The sequence below is a fragment of the Camelus dromedarius genome, chromosome 13 (genome assembly GCF_036321535.1).
Source record: "Camelus dromedarius isolate mCamDro1 chromosome 13, mCamDro1.pat, whole genome shotgun sequence".
In the NCBI taxonomy this organism is placed as follows: Eukaryota; Metazoa; Chordata; class Mammalia; order Artiodactyla; family Camelidae; genus Camelus; species Camelus dromedarius.
The window spans coordinates 40915560-40928494 of NC_087448.1; the positions used below are offsets into that span (position 1 = coordinate 40915560).

Below are 12935 nucleotides of genomic sequence, written 5' to 3' on the forward strand. Positions count from 1 at the left end.
CATTTAGGGAACATCTACAAAATGCTAGATGATGGAAACACATGGATCGTGCCTCCCGCTCCCACCTTCAGGAGACAGTCCCTGCAGGAGAAAACCATGTCACAAGCATCTCAAGCACAGAGGGAGACTGACAGACCCCACTGCGGGGCAGGCCCAGGATAGGCTGTCTTTTGACTGAGTTTTTTTTTTCCAGTGTTTTATAATTGAGATATAATTCACATATAATAAAACTCACCCACTTAAAGGGGTAGGATTCATCAGCTTTCTGTATATTCACGGTTGTGCAACCCTTACCATCATCTATTTCCAGAACACTCCATCACCCCAAAAGAAATCCCCTGTCCATTAGCAGTCACTCCCCATCCCCCTGTCCAGCCAACCCCTCGCAAGCATCATCTGCCCTCTGCCTCCGCATGTGCCTATTCTGGACATTTCAGATCACTGAGATCAACAATATGTGGCCTTTTGTGTCTGGCTCCTTTTACTTAACATGTTGTTATTAATGGTCATCCATTTCAAAGTGGTATTAGCATCTTATTATTTTTTCAAAGGTTATAGTTTATTAGAAGGTGGTAAGTACTATCAAATAGAGAGGAGTATAAGGGGTGGGGTTTCAAAGGGAAAAGGGCGGGTTGAGCCGTCAAGATGGACTTCCCAGAGCAGATGGCCTTTTTCACTTTTTTATTCATTCTTATGTCTGAATAATATTCCACTACATGGAGATATTGTATTCTGTTCATCCACTCAGCAGCTACAATTGGGCAAGGTCTGGAAGAATGAGTGTAAGAGGTTCCTAACAAGAATTTCATTTGAAGCAAAGGGCAAGTTGTGCTTTAAAGAAGCCAACACACAGAGACACAAGGAAATTCAGCGCGTTTCTGAGCAAAGGGCATTCTTGCTTCGGCAGGACTACCGTGAAGGGCTGGGGTGGATATTGGCAGGAATCACGGTGAGGGAGTCACCTGAGAAGACTCCCCACTGCAAGCAGCTCAGCCAATTCTCCTCCATCATCCTGTATTTCTAGAGCTGTGTTTCAAGATTTTCTCTTATTTCAAGTAACAGCACTTTAACTACATATCTGATCATCTGCATCAGACCACCTTACCTCCAAGCCACAGAAAGTCATTCACTGACCTGAGCAGCTCCAGGACAAATGGTGATGGATCAGGTAGTCCTAAAGCATCCCAGCCTGCAGGCACAAACCCCCTCGTGTTTCCGCATGCGCCCTGGTGATGTCCAGAAAGTAAAATGCACAGAAATGTCTCACTGCTGGTGCACGACGTCTGCCCCAAAATTGCCCCGAAAGTATACTGGCAAAACACTACTCAACACTCTCACTACAAAAAAGAAAAAAAAAAAGCAAAGAAGGCAAATTTAGACTCTACAATTGAAAACCAGCAACCATCACTGCCAGTATCTGAGCTGGAATGGTCCTGACTTCGAAAAACATTGCATAGTTATTTTTCAAATGTGATAGACATATAAGTATTTCATGTAGATGATATTACAGAAGGATTTTTCTTTTCAAAATTTCCAGTCTCAACATTAGCACAAGAATGTTTATGTTTCAGGTCTAATATCTATCTTCTGCTTTCTTAACTTTTAACATATTATTTTATAAAAAGAGCTATGTTGCATATTATAAACCAACTGTTTGTATTCTGCAAACAAGACCTTAACAAATTCACAATTTCAGAGCAAGCTTTAATGATGCTTTGAGAGCTGGGGCCTGGGGCGCTCACTAACAGCTCTTTAAATACTGACAAGGATGTGCTATTAAGTAATGCAAAGGCTATAATTCCATGTCAACTCTGAAACCAAAGAAACAACACTGAAGCCTTACTTTACCATTTCAGAATATTCCTATTCTTTTGAATATTAAATTTCTTTAAAGATAAGATATTTTTGAGAAAAACAGCAGCTATATTCAATTTCCTTTCACCAAGAAAGCAATCTTTATCAAGAATAAAAACCCCTATGGAAATGCAAAAGACGGTGAATTTCTAGCTAAGTGAACGTGCAGATCTGAACACAAACCTAAATCCTATCAGATCTCACTTGAACGAACTCAACAAAGTCCTGGGCTACCCTACAATTTAGCTCTTCTGTTCCAAATATTGGCTGAGCTAAGACCATCACACAAGGCAGGGAAGGACAGAAGAAGAAAGTCAGCATGACTGCCACCATCTGCTTTCTTCCAGCCACAAGGCGCCGCTAGGGCGGCCCCTCTAACAAGCCCTCTCCATAAGGAAATACTACATCCACACTGTCCCTGTTGTCCCCATGCAGCACTGACGCCCCTCTCCCACTGGTCGCGTCCCAGCCTGTGAGTGGTCTTCTAATGACCCTCCCACTCAGTGGCACCCACCCCGTCCTCCCCGCTACACACACACACACACACACACACACACACACACACACACACACACGAGAGAGAGCAAGAGAGAGAGCGAGAGAGTGAGAGAGCAAGAGAGCGAGAGAGAGCAGGGATAGCTTTCCCAAAGCACAAATTTGATTACATCACTCCTCCACTGAAACACTTCGGAGGCTCGCTGGTACAGTTCTAGCCCCACCCCCGCCCCGCCTCTCATCGCCCAGCCTCACCGCAGTAGCCAGGTCCCCAGTGACCTCAGAGGCCCCCTAACCTGATGCCTAGCTACTTCCCACCTGCCTCCTGTCTCATTCTGATTCTGTTTCTCAAGGAAAACTTCCCTGCCTCCAATCCCTGCACTTTGGTTTAGGTTTCCCTGCTGTGTTCCTAAAACATTCCAAGCTAAATCAACTTCTGACACTGCTAAGCTCGCAAGAAGCAAGTACATTTTGCTTACTACTGTCGGTTCACCCCTCTCCCCTAGACACTTAGAAGTGCGCGTGTTATGAATAAATGAATGAAGGGGTGGGTCTCAAAGGGACAGACAGACCTGCTCTCACCGGTCCCAACCCCTTCTTTCTGTAGAACATCAGAAGCAAAACCAGGAGTACCTCTCCTGAGGGTCACTTCCTGCTGACAACCTTCATTGCCTCCTCTGTCAGTTCTAGTGAAAAACAAACTCCTCCAAAGCCCTCCACCCCAGGCCCTCTCCAGTGTCCTCCCCAGCAGGGGCACCCTCCACATTGGACCACACAGGGCACTCTCTCCTAGTCCCCACCCACAAGCCTCCAGGCCTCTGCCCGGGCTGCTCCTGCCACCTGAGCCACCCTCTTGACCCCTTCTCCTGGCTGATTCTTACTCTGTCCTCACAACTGAATGTAGAGTCCATTTCCTCTAGGAAGTCCTCTCTGATAATGTCCTTTAGCTCTTGGCTGGGTTCCCTCTACAGCAGCATTGCATGGTGACCAACTAGGTGTTTGCCCACCTGCTCCTTTGAGAACACGAACTCTTGAAGGCCACCTAGGAAGAAGGAGTGAGAGATGATAAGAGGGGTGGGAGAAGCAAAAGGCAAAAATCACAGCCTAAGTCCCAAATTCAAGGAGTCTTTCTCAGAAAAAAGAATAAAATATTTCATATGTGTGCAATTTGGTTACTATGTTTGTGGCTCATGGAAAGCCAGAGCTTGGTGTTCTAGTCCAAAACCCAGGTTACATGCAAATAAATGTATGTACTCATATCCAAAGGAAACCAGAGCTGCTCAACAACAGTTTGCAGTTAGAATCGAAAGGAACTTTGATAAAGGTAATTTCTCTGTCTCCTTTTTTTTTTTTTTTTTTTTTTTTGGCATCATATAGTTTTAGAAGTATATGCATGACCAAGTGATGACTACAGCCCTTGATTCTGCACTGGAGCATTTGGGACCAAGGAAGCCCAGATTACATGCACTGTGTAAATGCAATCACACCAACACACTGACAGGTGCCCTGGTGATGGAGCTGAAGTTCCAAGCAGACAACCTTAAATTCGAAGACAGCTATAAGTAGAAAGTAAGAAATGCAAGTTCTGTACTCAATTTCATATGCTATTTGGGCCATTAACTGATAGTACATCTTGTCTAATGAACCCAAAAATAAACTGTCAACGGCGATTTTATCCATCTGATCATTTTATGCCAACATTGGATACCAAATCCTCACTCCATATAGAAATCTCAGTCCTAAGCTGCAGCACAGTTACATCCCGTGGAAGAAAGCCGATCAAGGGAGAACTGGAGAGTTTCCCTTCAGAAGCTGTTAAGTCTGGTTTTGCACCTGTACGTCATTTGCAACCATGTCACCGTCAAAGGAGTAAGACCTAACCTCTGTGGGGCGTAAAGCACTGCGGTGCTTCCGAACCATCAAAGAACACTGAGATTTGTGAAACAGTTCTGAGGTACTTAAATCACACTTTCTCTGAAAAGCTCCAAAACTGACCCACTTCACCATTCCACGTACAACAGGGAGGTACCGGAATTAGTAGAGAAAACAAGTCGTTGAAGTCTGACAAGGCCCTGCTTGAATCCTGCTACAGCATTTACTAGCCACTAAATGGACCAATACCTTAACCCCTCTGACAAGGCTTTCCAATCTGCAAAAAGGGGCTGCCACCGCCCACCTGGGAGGAATGGATGTGAATGCAACTCGCAAGTAGGGCGGCCGACTGGTACCTGACATGGGGCCTGGCTAGTTACCCTCCGCTGCCCTTCTCCCCGTTTACACTTGCACTGTTCCCCGGTAAGTATCATGTCCCAGGGACAGAATGCCCGATTCTTTTGTGTATCCCCGGATACATGCCTTACCCTTAGGAGGCCAGAAAAAGAACTGCCTCCTCCCTAGTCACTATCCGTATTCTTAAGAGTTTCTTTTTTTTCTTTTTTTTTTATGTCTACTTGGCAGGGAGAATATTCCAGAACTGTCCAACCACCATTCTCCAGGTTGGCTCCCCTCCCTACCCCCATCCCCTCTCACCTCAGATCCTCTGATCGCCTTTTCTACGTGGAAATTGGAAAGCGAGTCTGCTGGGGTGGGGGCTCCCCAGGCCTCCCTCCTTCCCTCACAGGTGAGTGTGACTACCTTCTCCCAACTCCCCAATGCAATTCCAGCTTCTGAGGCGGTGTCCCGCCCAGATCTTGTGGCTTCTGCATCTCCCTGAGATGCACATGTGGCCAAGATCCTCCCTTCTGATTTCTTCCTGGGCGGCACCTCCCGCCTCCCCGGCCCCTTGAGGATAAATGGCATTGCTCTGAACATCCCAAACGCTGTTGACTGACACACCAAAGTTGCATGGTCTGGGCTTTCCTCCAGCCCAGGCACAGCCCTGCCCTCCCTCAGCCTCAGTCTGTACATCTCGAGATGAGCTCATCCACATACACGGCTGTGAACACCAGCTAAGAATGACGACTCCCAACGTGTAACTCTAGTCTGGCTCCTTCACCTGAGCCCCAGTCTCATAGACCGGAGTGCCTCTTTGAATTCATAACTCGGGTGACAAATGGCATCTTAAAATGCCTCATGTCCACCATTTACTATGGAATTCAACCCCTTGCAGGTAACTCCCGGGTTCCCATTTTAGTAACAGCCCCAGCACCCACCTAGGTGTTTGAAGTCACATTCAATTTCCCCTGTTCCCTCACACCAGCCCTGCCCTGGATTGGTCCTGTCATTTCCGTCGCTAAGCCCATCTCAAGTCTGGTTCTGCAGAGACCACGGCCGGAACTCTGGAAGCTCACAGCATGGTGCAGTGAGTCACAGTCCTCCAAAGGGTGCTCCCTGGAGGGGGGAGGCATCTCCTGGCACGGGTCACCTCAGAAGGCACTGGATTCTTACAAAGGAGGCCCAAGAGAAGGGACTCAAGGTTCTCCCGTGGTCTGAACTTCGAAGGGCCTGAGGTCTGGGGGAGCTCCTGTTTAGCAGACACTCATGCCAGTGAGCAGGTGAGGATGGAGGAACCCAGGAAAGGCTGTTCTCACTCCGACCCCTGGGATCTCAGGAGCCACGGGAAAGGCCTGTGTCCAGGGCACAGCTGAGCCATCACAGATCCCAGCCTGCATATGCCAACTCGGACAGCCTAGACTCCTTCTACTTGCGACACTTAATTCTGTTCTGTTCCCTCCGAGAATGTGATGGACTCTTTCAGAAAGTCTGGCATGTCTGAAGCGAGACCAAGTCAGTGAAGGATGAAGTGTCCACATTTGGACCAGAGCATGAAAGGAGAATCAAGGTCCCATGACCAGCATGAAGGTGGTGGCCAAACCCTTCCCCAAGTGAGATGAACCAGGGTGGGGGGTGAAAATGCAAGGTCCTAGGTCGGTCAAAGCATCTCCCTTCACGGCTGACTGGGATGTTGGAATCTCACTACCGCAAACTAACAACACGGCCGTCAGTGGTGGACGTCAGCTGCAACAGACACAGAGTCAGCTATTTACTGCCAAAATGAGTTAATAGTAAAGGCTGGTGCAGGGAGGCCTGCACGGCTGCTGAGGCAAACCACAGACCCGGCTCTGAATGCCCACTGGCTAAAGCAGAGAGGAAGCTGCCGTCCCTGTGTCCACCAGATTCAAGTAAGCCAGCTACTTAGGGGAAGGCCATGTTGTCCTGATACTCAGAGAAACCAGCCTCGTAAAGGGAGTAAAAGAGTGACATGGATTTTAGACCCGCTTCTGCCCCTTTACGAGGACAAAGTAAAGTAAATGGCATGGGGAATGCAAAAGCAAAAGAAAACCCGGTGACTGCTTCCTCCAACAGCGTCCCCTGCAGCTGCTCACCCCCGAGCTGGCCACTTCCTCACCAGTGACCGCAGGCCTGGAAGCGCCGTCACGCACGTCACACAGTGACATCCAGGAACCACGTGCCGAGCACGTTTCTGTAAAAGCGAGAATCAAGCAAGTTGCTGCAGACTTTGACTTTCCAAGTGAAAATACCCATGAAAAACATCCCACAGAAGCCTCCTAAATCAATTCGCATCTCATTTCCTCAAAACAAGCAAAATTAATAAGGGCTCATTTGTCACCAAATGTAAGGAGGACCAAACATGTTTCTCAAAACAAGGATTCTACCAGGTATCAAACACCAGCAGGTGACATGCTAACAAATCAAAAATTCCAAAAAATTAGAAAATAAAAACATGACTGAGATAATACATGAATCAAGGCAACCATTAAGTTTTTGCTTTTTAATGTGATGGAGGCAGCACGGAGGGCAATCTCGCTATATCCAATGCTGGGTGTACACAGACCACATTTTCAGAACCAACAACATGCTCACAGGGAGGTCCAAGAGTAAACAGAAAAAAGAGAAAGAAAAAGAGGTACAAGAAAATAATTATAAACCCACAGTGCTCCTAGCATCAGTGGATGTGGCTACTCTATTGGACAGCAACTCCAGGGGTCCCACCAGGGGTTCTGGCTGAAAAGGGAGAGTAAGTGTCCACACTAACCCTAAAAGGATCTCTCTGAACCAAAGGCGGAAACACTTGTAAACGTCTGAAAACTGGCGGGCTGCACCTCCCTCTCCCCTTGGCTACAAGACAGCCCTCCTCCTTGCCAATCCCTTTCTGGATGTAGGGAAGAAACCCGGCACACAGCCAGGGTAGCCGGCCCCCAGGTAGGCTTATCTGCTGTCTGTGTCCAGGCCTACCAAGTCCTCCTTCTCAAACGGGATGCAGGGGAGGGGGATCTTGTCCCTAGAATTGTCGGGGGCCCCGTCCAGGCTCTTGGACACGAGCACGATGAAGAGTGACTCGATGATGTCCTCGACCCTCTTCTCCACCACTATGCAGTCCTTGTAGGTTGAAGGCCACATCAGTGGGTGGCTGCTTGACCACCTCCCCATGCAGCCCAAAGGCAAAGAGCTGAGGGTCATAGAGCGTGGTGCCATACAGCTCCTCTGCAAGTGGAGCTTCTCGAATGTCTTGTCCAAGAGGCAGTCGGTGAGGGTGACAAGGCCCATGACCTTGCGGTGGGTCTGGAATTCACTCCACCCATTCTTGGGCCAGTAGTGGTGCCTGTAGTGGATACAGAGTGCCCACTGGGAGCCGCACGGGCTGATCTGGCTCAACGAGGAGATTCACTTATAGATGCAAAAGAAATTCTCCTCTGAGACGAACCCCAACATGTTGGACCACCACGGGGAGATTCTGGTTGTCCTCAGCACACTGCAAATAGTAGGGATGCTCATGTTGCAGGCCCTGCTGAGAGGGGAGAGGAGACTGAGGTACACACTCTGCTGTGGGCTGCAGGCCCTTCTGGAATGCGGTGACCTGGTGTGTAGCAGCCGTAAGGCAGGGAAGCCCAAGCAAAGCCGGGGGTACAGTTTGTCCTCAGCTTCTGCACATGGTTACCATAGGTCGGATCACATTACCCAGCTTTTGGTCTAGGCTTCCAGCCCCTGCAGAAAAGGGTCATTTCTTGTTTTCAGTTTCCAACACCTAGCCAGGTCCTGATGCAAAGTCAGTGCTCAAAAATGCTGAATAAAGAAATGAACAAAGGAACTGCTTTCCTCACCCCCCTTCAGCAGAATATAAAGAAAAGAACCACAGTGGGATCAAAAGATCTGGATTTCAACTCCAATTTACTTGAACTACTAAGCTGCAGAATAATGGAGAAGAAAACTTGACTTGGGGAGGATGGTACCGTTCTGTGGCAGAGCCCATGCTTAGCATGTATGAGGTCCTGGGTTCAATCTCCAGTACCTCCATTAAAAAAAAGAAACAAATAAATAAACCTAACTATGCCACATCAAATATTAATTTTTTTTAATTCAAAATTCAAAAAAAGACCTTGCAATTGACACAACATTGAAAATTGACTATACTTAAATTAAAAAAAAAAAAAATCCTTGCCTTACAAGAATATATCTGGATTATGGAAGTTTGCAAATGTAAAATGCCTAGGGTACCACCTGCATAAAAAGAGGGGGACTGTACACATTTAGTATCCCTCCTTTATGAGATATATTTCCTTTGTGGGGGGTTATAAACTCTCAGAGCTAACTTTCTCAGATTAAAAAAAAGAAAATATTACCTGATTCTCAGTACTGCTGAAGAATTAGATAACCCTATGAAGACATCTGACCCACAGAGGTTACTCAATAAGTTTGTTGAATGAATGAATAAACACGCAAGTGAATGCTGCCCCTGCCACAGACCATCACAATGGTACTGCCTGGAAATCCCAAGCCCACGTTCCACCCGACTCTACATTAACCATGTGGGTGACCTGGGCAGGCCTGTGTGCTTCTCTAAACCCCAGTTTATTCACGAATACAAATGGGAGTAATAACACAAACCTCAAAGTGTTAGTGAGTCAATAACAAATTGTACTACAATTTTGCAAGATGGAATCATGAAAGAAAATCGGGCAAAGAGTCCATAGGCTCTCTCCATATTATCTCTTACAACTGCATGGGAATCTACTTTACATCTCAAAATAAAAAGTCCAATTTTATTAAAGAGGCTATTGAGATTACATGAGCTCACTGTCTTAAATAAGAAACACACAGTACAAATAGGACAATGCACAGCCCATGAGATACACTCAGTAAACATTCCCACCGAGCCCACTGGTCCCTCCAACTCCAGAGCACAAGGATGGGTCCTCATGGCCAGAGGCCACTGCACCTGAATCTGACAAAGCTAATGGTCCCCACTTCCAAGAGCCCCTGCCTCCACCCTAGGTCTAATTTTGTATTTGTAACTTTCTTTTCTTATACTTAAATAGTAACCCCCAATTGCATAGCCTTCAGGTCACCAAAATCTGACCACGGAAATCATGACAGCAGCCCTCCCCAGTGAAACAATAAAATTAAAAGCCATATCCACAAGAAGTCTGTGTAATTCTAATGGCAGGAACTTCATCCTGGACTGAGATGAAGAGGACTGGGGAGGAGGAGGAAACTGGTCCCCCCAGACCCAGGGGCCACCTGTCCCATGATGGAATTTAGTCTCAACCCACACACTCCAGGAAATTCAAATACACATAGACAGAGTGTTATGGACAAGATTTTTTTTTTTTTTAAAGAAACCCCTGATTCTCTAACAGGTCAGGTTTCTACTGAGACATAAATGACTTATGTGTATATTGCTTCATGAAAACCTAAAATAATGTCACTCCAACTTGACACATGAAGAAACGGAGGAAAAGAGAAGTTTATCACATTGTGCAAGATTAGAGAGAGGCCACATAAGAGGCTGTATTTAAATCCAAGCCCCTGCTCCAGTTCTCACACTAGAAAGTGTGACATACTGCCCCCCTCCTGCCCCCTCCCTGCAATAAATCTCTGAAGTCTTTTCTTTGCTACCTGGAAAGAACCAAAGTCACATTAACTTTCCACAAAGAGCTGTGTCACCCCTTGGAGGAGGTATCAAAATCTGAAGAATTAGGTTGGAGCAGAGAATTGAGTTATCTGTTTCTCAAAAGGAGACATGGGTTTAAAAGAAACCAAAAAACACTTATGTAGTCTAAGCCCTCATTGTGCAGAGAAGGAAACGGAGGCTCAGAAGAGATGAGGAAAGGGCCTTATTTACAAATCTTGCCTCAGCGCAGCACCGAGCCAGCCCTAGGCACTACTGGGGAAGAATGTGGGAGACCCAGGAGAATAAGTGTTAGAAAAAGGAAAGAGAAGAAGCACACAAGCCCTCTCTCTACACCGTCGTATGATGCAGTTCCACCAAATTATCCAGTATGGGAGCCGCCAACATTAAGTTGAGCTAAACAGGTTATAGAAACCTGGAAGTCTCAACCACAGTGGAAATTCCAACTTTGATATGGTTTTTCCCAGTTCAAGCATGAGCTCAGCGGGAGCTCCGTGCCAGGCACTACACGAGGCCTGGAGTTCTCACAAATACAGATCTTTATGAACACGGATGCAAACCACATGCAGGCCTACCAGAAGAAAAACACCCACAGATAAAATGGAATTACTGAAAATGAAGGCAATTAACCAGCATATATTACTAGCAAAAAGGATATTGCTAGAAATATTCATGGACATAGCAAACTGTGGTTAGCAAGTGGGAAAGGGGGAGGGACAGTTTAGGAGTTTAGTATGATCAGATACGCATTACTATATATAAAATAAAATGACAAGGACCTACTGTATAGCACAGGGAACTATATTCAATTTTTTGTAATGAGTTGTACTGAAAACAATCTGAAAAATATACATGTACATATGCATATATATAACTGAATTTCTGCTGTACACCTGAAACTAACATTGTAACCTGATTATACTTTAATAAAAAATAAGAATTTTAAAAATAAATAAATAAATAAATAAAAGAACACTGTAATCCCCTTAGATGTAGGTGGTGGAGAACACTGGTTGCAAGCACCAAGTCCACTCGATCACTCCAGCAATGGCTGTCAATCTTTCTGACCATCAGGGAGTCAATTGGCTTCACTGAGGTTACTTTTCTCTTTCATGAAAAGCTACAGTTGCAACCAACGATATATATAATCTCATTATTCACAGACCCAACAAATTAGTGAAGACTTTCCATAGGCCAGGCTCTGGACAGATGAAAAGATAGGGTCCCAGATACATTTATGGGTAGAAAAAGTTTACGCCACAAAGACATTAATTCTTCCTGTTCTGATATATAGATTCAATGCAATTCTGATTAGAATTCCTACCAGATTTTTTATGGAATGTAACAAGTTAATTTAGGGTCAGGAAAAGCCAGGAAAAGCCAGGAAAACCCAGGAAACTTCTTTAGAACCACCACTGGGGAGGGGTGGATAGATCATTCATTTCCACTGTTCTTTCTGAAGTGATGAAAACGTTCTGGAATAATAAAGGTTGCACCACTATGAATATACTAAAAGCCCCTGAACTGTACCATTTAAATGGATGGACTTCATGGTGTGTGAACAGTATCGCAATAAAGCTGTTCTACGAAAAAATATTTCTGGACCACTATTTTTCCCTCTATATTACTAGTCTGCCCCACAATTTAAGAAAAACAAAACCAAACAAAAATTTACCAGGAGATCTTTAGGACTGCAATGTTCCTGGGTCTCCAAAATGCCTCTGATGGTGCTGCTCCTGTTAACACACACTAGTTGGGCTGGACTAGTTAAGGACTGTATCTTTTTAAAATCGACGGTCACATGTTTCACCCTGGAAGAGGGGGGATGGAGAATGTCAGCTTCATGCCCTCATCTCTTTTTTTTTTGCTTTTGTTTTTGGAGTAGAGAAAGCTTTTACTGCAGGGCCAAACAAGGAGAACAGTGGCTCGTGCTCAAAAACCCTGAACTCTCTGATGGTTTCTGAGGTGAATTTTTTTTTTTTTTATTAGGGTAAAGTTTTTAATAGGCAAAATGAGGCTTGATGGCTTCCAGGTGTGTGACTTTCTTCTGACTAGTTGGTGGTAGGTAATAGGGCCGTGTTCCAGGAATCTCGTGCTCAGCCTGAAGTTACCATCCTCCACCTGGGTGGGGGCCTTAGCTCCTGCAGAACAACTCAAACATTAAGTATAGCCCTGCCCCTACTCCTCAGCTCACTTTTAAGTGAAACAAGCCCTGCTTTCAATACTGTGATCACGCTCACTATAAAAACACTTGACATCAACAAGCACCACCATCCTAACACCAGAAAAAGTATTAAGGGTATTTACTTGGGGCGGAAACACTGAGGGAGGAGAAAGAAGCAAGCTCACCGTTGGCGCTCTCTTTTCCCAAGTCTCTTCCAGGAGAAGCTGGGCTTTACAGCCAGAGGATCTCAGCCCCAGGGAACAGCATCCACGCCACTGAGCTGGACCTCGGGGACAGAGAAAGGGAGAGGAGTGCAGTCTAGTGGTGGCGGGGCAGGGAAAGCGGAGGGGGCGCGGGCTGCAGCCCCGCTCGGAGGCTAGTACCAGCCACTGTCCCCGCCCCCGCCCCCGCCCCGCCCCCGTCCCCGCCCCCATCCCCGCCCGACTCTGCAGATCCTGCCGGCCCGGGACATAGCAGGCCCAGGGGCGGGGCGGGGTCTGATGCCGAGGAGAGGAAGCCTGGGAGGAGGGTACTCGCGGCGGGAGAGCGGAA

General features: G+C 46.4%; 1 long non-coding RNA gene across 1 annotated transcript; it reads right to left on the reverse strand.

Annotated features, from left to right (window-relative positions):
• Positions 1-1162: 1162 nt before the first annotated feature.
• LOC135322742 (uncharacterized) lies at positions 1163-12705 on the reverse strand. Its single transcript, XR_010383517.1, has 4 exons — positions 12569-12705; positions 11895-12030; positions 3231-3391; positions 1163-1337 (listed from the first exon to the last, which is right to left on the reverse strand). It is a non-coding gene; the product is annotated as an uncharacterized LOC135322742 (long non-coding RNA).
• Positions 12706-12935: the final 230 nt, after the last annotated feature.